This window comes from Pholcus phalangioides, unplaced genomic scaffold (genome assembly GCF_987345545.1).
Source record: "Pholcus phalangioides strain wild (caught in Gottingen) unplaced genomic scaffold, Ppha-v1.0 ptg000017l_1, whole genome shotgun sequence".
In the NCBI taxonomy this organism is placed as follows: domain Eukaryota; kingdom Metazoa; phylum Arthropoda; class Arachnida; order Araneae; family Pholcidae; genus Pholcus; species Pholcus phalangioides.
Genome location: NW_028301610.1, coordinates 51,645,314 through 51,651,796, shown reverse-complemented (window position 1 = coordinate 51,651,796; position 6,483 = coordinate 51,645,314). Strand labels below are relative to the sequence as shown.

Genomic DNA, 6,483 nt, shown 5'->3' with positions numbered 1-6,483 from the left:
GGCGCATCAGATCAGGGCGGCTATATTATAGTATATGGACTTGGCATCAGCTACTCTGTCGTTTGCATGCTCCGGTTTGAAGGGAAGTCAAAGAAAACACACAGGCAAAACGCGCAGCGCATTTGCTCCTCTAGAAGCAGTCAGCCAATAACGCCCAATGTAAAGCGCTATCGTGGGGCGTATTGCGCTCTGTAGGAAAACAGTCATACAGCTTTTCTTATTGGTGAGTGGACGGGGTGTTTCACGTTGCGCGACACAGAAAACCCTCTCCTAGGAAAACCCGACTTTACAGGCAAAAATGTGCCGAATCCCTCGTTCCCGGCGTGGTCTTTTATTATCGCTCTTTTAAAAGAGTTAATATTAACAATGTTAATATTTTCAGTGATATATTCGCCGAAAATATTTGCTTCCATTGTTTTCAAACGGAATAACTTTTACAAATGATAAATTTATTGAAAGTAACGTTTATTAGATTATTGTAATAATTAATGTTTAAACTTTGATTTGGCTTCATTTTTTATACGCACCTTAGGTTATATTTAATGAATAGGAAGACGTTTGTTAAATTAAAAGTAATTTTACTCGAACGTGGTGATTTACCATTCAACAAACACCTTTCTTTTAAACATCTGACAGTAACTCATTAAAAACGAATGTATTGATTAACAAATTCGCTTTTATATATACTATCATTATTTTCAATCATAGTATAGAATTGATATATTGAGTGGCAGAACTTTCTTTGACAGGAAAAGTTTTAATACGGAAAATAAATCTTTTTTAACAAGAAAATGCCTTTAACAGGAATCTACTAGTAATTTTTAACTCTTTATAAAGTACTAGGTTGCATAATTTATTATGAACTGCCTACCTCATTTTAACGTGTATAAGGGACCCCTTTTTGCCAAAAGTTGGGTCTCGAAAATAGGAGGGATTTATTGGAGGACTTCGTTACAAAGTCTGAGGGAATCCTTCAGGAGGAATTAAAAAAAAATTTGGCAGCCAACGAAGTATATGTGCCGACATTGTGGTACTTCGAGTTGCTACTGTTCGTGACACAGCAGGAAATAACAAGTTTAAGTGTGTCTGTCTAGCATGGATATTATTATTCTTGGTGGAGAGATATTGACGACAGCGAACTGTGGAAGAGAATCAAATGCATTCTTCATGATACAGTACGCCTCTCGAAGGCCAGCAGAATGACCATGACAGAATATATTTTCAGTACATTTTAATTAAGTCTAATGTGCAATATTCCGAACCCAAACACACAAAGATTTAGAAGATATATTTTATTTAAAGTGTATGAATAATAACATGTACAGTATTTTCAAAATGATATTCTGCAGGTACATAATTTGAATGCAAAATATTTTCAAGTTGCATAATTTAATTGTACATTACCAAGGTAATCTTAGTTTGTGGGTTCAAAATAAACGGTATGTTCAAGTCGTAATATTTATAATAAATGAAAATTTCATGCTGTCACCATAGCATCCTGCCATGACATAATTTTTGTATTTCTCAGTACGGCTGGTTGCAAATCAGTTAATGGTAAAGTGTCTTGTTACCAGCCTCCATCACCGTCCGATTTTCCACATTCTGTCATATGTTGTTGCACAAATGTAGTTAATTTATCTATGTATTTCTTACCCTTAAAAAATTGTGTAACGTGCAAATGGCGAGAATTATGTAATTGATATTCTCAGCCTTCATATTTATAGGCGCTTGGAGCCTATTTTCAACCATATTTCTAGCACGTGAAAGCCTATAGTTGAAATCTCTTTTGGCATGGTCCAACTCACGCTGGTAATATTGTTTCAAAAAAGTTTACCCCCGAAGAAAAGGCTGCATCTCCCAAAAACATGAAATTTAAATTTTAGACATTTTTGTCGCAGTGGCAATTGCATGCCTGCCAATTGCACAGCTGCTTTCACTGTAATCAAACACTCCTCCATCAATCTTCCATTTTTGCCGACATTAACGAATATGAATTCATAATTTGCATTCACCAAAGCCATCAAGATTAATATAGTGGAAGTTTTTGTAATTAAAATATAATGATCCGGAATTGGGTGGTGGTATGATTCCTATATGTTTTCCACCAAAGGCACCGCCATAGTTTATGAAGTTCCACTTGCCTCGAAAACCACCAGCTATCTTAAAAAAAAAAACAAGCAAAACAATAAAATGTAATAACCACCTGTACTTCAATTTAAAAAATACCATCTCTTTAAATAGGTAAATTAATAATGCTTCTAACTCATGTAATTACTTTTTTCCTAAAATAACAGTAGAGCTGCCTTATTTTTTGCACTATCAAGTAATTGGAGTTTTTGATACCATCTAAAGGGGCGAAACAATTTATTTTTTCAGGTCCAGCCATGGGCGGAGACAAAGGTGGAGTCGACTGATCTAATGTATATATGAATTGACATCAACATCGTGCCCCTCTCCCAGACTTCCAAGTCTATCTCCGCCTATGGGTCCAGCAAATACCAAAACCAAAAGAGAAAGAATGAAATTGGTGATGCTGCGCACAGATGTGTTGTCCTATGAGGTTAAAAACATAATAGACATTGATGAACACGAAGCTTTTGGCATAATGGTTGCCAAAAAGGTAAAACGGACGGATCCTCTTCAAGCTATTCACTTAGAATCCGTAATAAATTCAGTACTGAGGAGAGGACTATTAAATACCTTGGACCAACCAAACCAGTGATGTGCGCAATCAAAAATGCAATATCTATAGTACTCCTGCACATTCTTTTTATCTGCCTCAGCTGAACCTAGAGATAATAATCAATTTTTATAAATATTTGATTTTTTTACTACGCCCAGTTTTTTTCTAATAATAACCAATACCTATAAATAAACCAAGAATATATTTCCAATTTTTGAATGTTTTTCATTTATGCTGTAACAAAAAATGTGTTCACGGCTTTTATATTCACTGCATTTTAATTTCCTTTTTTTCACCATATTTAGTCGATTTTCTCGTTTTATTTTTATTACTCTTGCTCCCTTCCGTAGTAGGAACTTGATGGATCCCACGGGTAAAGTCACGTGATCTCTAGTTTCATTGGCCTTGAATCAGCCGTGATGTGTCCCCCCCCCCACCCATGGAAAAATATTACTATGTCCGTGATATTTTTTTTACCGTATTTTCACGTAATTTTGGCCATCCGATTTTTTTGTGAAAGTGTTCTGTTATTTCCGTATTTTGAATGAAGGGAAGTTCAATTTTTATTCTTTATTGAAATCACGAATTAAATTATCTTATAATTATGACTATAAATAAAATTATTCATCTTTTACATTTTACACGTCCCCTCCTAACGTTTTATTTTGTCGAAATTCATTCTAATCCACTGCAATTTGCAGTAGCGTTTAATTTCTCACCATCAGTGATTTTAATAATAATTGGCTTTAACGTGACAAGAAAAAAAACAAGTCTTGTATCAATTTTATATGGACATTTATTTTGACGCAGCTTGACCTAGATGGTCTTTGCGCCAAAAAAATCCAATCCAATAATGATTGGCAAATTTAATAAGTGGCGATATCCTGTATTTTGTTTGAGAAAATATGGTCAACTTGTATCATCGCATTCTCTTTTTTTCGTATTTTGCTTATGATCAGAAAATGGTCTCTGTTGCCGAAAGCCCTGTAAAATCCTTATTGTATATAAGCTATATTCTTCTTTCCTCTCCTTGAACACAGTAGCGTGTATTGCAACATCGCCTCACGCAGTGTCTCGTTTTCTGACTCCCGTGTTTGTGCTGATCATCTGTTATAAAGAATCCGTAACAGAGCTCTAGGTGGTGATCACAAACGTTCTTTTATTGCTCCAAATCTTTAATTAGCTGCGTCTTTTGCATTGAGAATATATATTTTTTCCAATTGCGGTAAGTGAATCTCATTTTACGCGACTGCGGTAATTGGATCTCATTTTACCACTGCGGTAATTGGATCTCATTTTACCACTGCGGTAATTGAATCTCGTCTCCCGTGTGGCCAATGGACATTTAAATGGATAACAAACACTTTGACATGTGCAGCAACGATGGTACTAACAGCAGTAACGTGCGGTGCGATGAAGTAGAAGAGCTTCCAAAGTGGCAGACGTGTGTTCCGGTTATGACCGTGGCCGAGAAGGACACGTTGAAACATCGTATCTTCCTTGCAGCACGAGATGGCATGGCGACTTTGATGTACACCCTATTGAAAAGAGTTACGTCCAAGATGGAAGAAAAGGAATTGGTCCAATCCATGGTCCATGATGATGGCTACGACTGCTCGCCTTTGATCATCGCTGCCCTAAACGGACACTTGGACGTCGTCAAGACATTGCTACACCATTTCCAGCCGGACATCGAAGAGGAAGGTACTGTACTGGTGAATAATTCTTTAAGAAGTGGTGCTACTGCACTCTGGTGTGCTGCTATTGCTGGAAACTTTAAAGTCGTTGAATGTCTGATCAGCCATGGTGCTGATGTCAATCACTCTACCTTCACGAACTCCACACCGCTCCGTGCTGCATGTTTTAATGGCCGGTTGGATATCGTTCGATACCTCGTTGAACATGGTGCGGATGTTCATGCTGCGAACAAGCACAATAACACATGTTTAATGATATCAGCGTTCCGAGGACATTTAAACGTGGTTAAGTATCTGATCAGTCAGAATATAGATCTTGATGCTAGCGCTCAGTGTGGTGCGACGTCTCTGCATTTCGCTGCTGAATATGGTCATTTGGATATAGTCAAAGAGCTTCTGAAAAGTGGGGCGAAGATAACGAAGGATAAAATCGGTATGACTCCGCTTTTAGCCGCTGCTGAAAAGACAAAATCGAACGTTGTGGAATATTTCATGGATTCATCTTCGTTCTCGAATGTGGAATGTATTGAAGCATTAGAACTCCTTGGAGCTTCGTTCGCAAATGATAAAGATCACTATAGCTTGGAGAAAGCTTTTTATTATATGGAATGGGCAATGACGTTACGATCGGTGGATACGGATCTTTTTTTGCCTAAGAAGTGTCTCCCACCGATGTCGCCTTATGACAACAGAATTGAGTGTCAAACTATGGAAGATTTGCAGTCGATCCGCCATGACGTGAACGCGTTGCATATGGAATCACTTATCATTCGAGAAAGAATACTCGGCCGTAATAACCCAGAACTGCCTTATCCCATAATATTTCGAGGCGCATTACTCGCAGATGCGGGCCAGTTTAATCGGTGTATTAATCTGTGGCTCCATGCTCTTAGGTTGAAGCATAGTAATGGAATGCCAGTCACGCAGGATCTCCTACGTTTCGCCAAAGTTTTCTTTCAGATGCTTTACATAGGAGAAGATGTGTTATTACATCATCTCCAGGATATACTAACGGCTGCAGTGGAAGAAATCGAGAATAATATTCAGTTTACTGGTTGTGATAGTGCAGATGTATGCACAAATGATGTGGAAAAACCGAGCGATAACGTACATTCGATCTTATACCTCTTAGTCGTTGGTACAAAGATAATAAAGAAATACCAACCTGAAGAAGAGCACAAATTTTACGAGCTGGTGTACAGAATCAATAGGCTCAAGCTGGCAACGCAAAACGGATCGACTCTTCTTCATCTAGCTGTGAATATCAACACTCCGGTCGCCGACTTCCACACGAGAAACATTTGTGAATTCCCGTGTGAAGCTACTACCAAAATGTTGATCCAGTGTGGGGCTGATGTAAATGCTTTTGATACCGCAGGGAACACGCCTCTACATATCATAGCGGCGCACCCGAATCCTCTAGTCGATTTCAATATCGTGCATTCTATCATCACTCTGCTGGTTGACGCCGGTACCCATGTTGACTGCGTCAACAACAAGGGGGAAACACCAGCAGATGTTACTATGGGCGTCACAAAAATCATATTCAAAGCCCATTACAGCTTCAGTCTGAAATGTCTGGCGGCGAAGGCTGTTCAGAAATATAAGTTACCATATGAGAAGGTTATACCGAGATCACTGATTTCATTCACCGATATGCACGGTGCTCCCAGGAAGTAAATTATTCGCCTATACCAAATTTTTGTTTTTGATTAAACACATTGAAATTGTAGGCCTTTTTAAATGTGTTAGACAGGGCTTGAGAGGGCATGCCAGGTCGACACGACCTCTAGAAAACTGGTATTGTTACCTAAAGTTTTCCTTATGTTAAATTGGTGTTTATTAACACGTTCACTGCGGGGCCTAATAGACAACTTTATCCCTATTGCTAAGATTAGAACTAGTTTTGTTAATGACGCCATCAGCAGTGAACGTGTCAACCAGTCATCTGGCCACGACAGCATATGCATTCTTCAATTATTATAATTTTTTTTTTGTTTAAGAACATGATGTGAAGTCACTTTCACTGTATTCACAATATATTTTATTAGCTTCAAAAGGAGAAATTAATTAGAGCCAGATGACTGGTTAATGACAAAATTT

General features: G+C 38.0%; 1 pseudogene; it reads left to right on the top strand.

The window, feature by feature from the left end:
- The first annotated feature begins 4,032 nt into the window (after positions 1–4,032).
- LOC149074085 (protein fem-1 homolog B pseudogene) lies at positions 4,033–6,060 on the top strand (annotated as a pseudogene).
- The last annotated feature ends 423 nt before the right edge of the window (positions 6,061–6,483 follow it).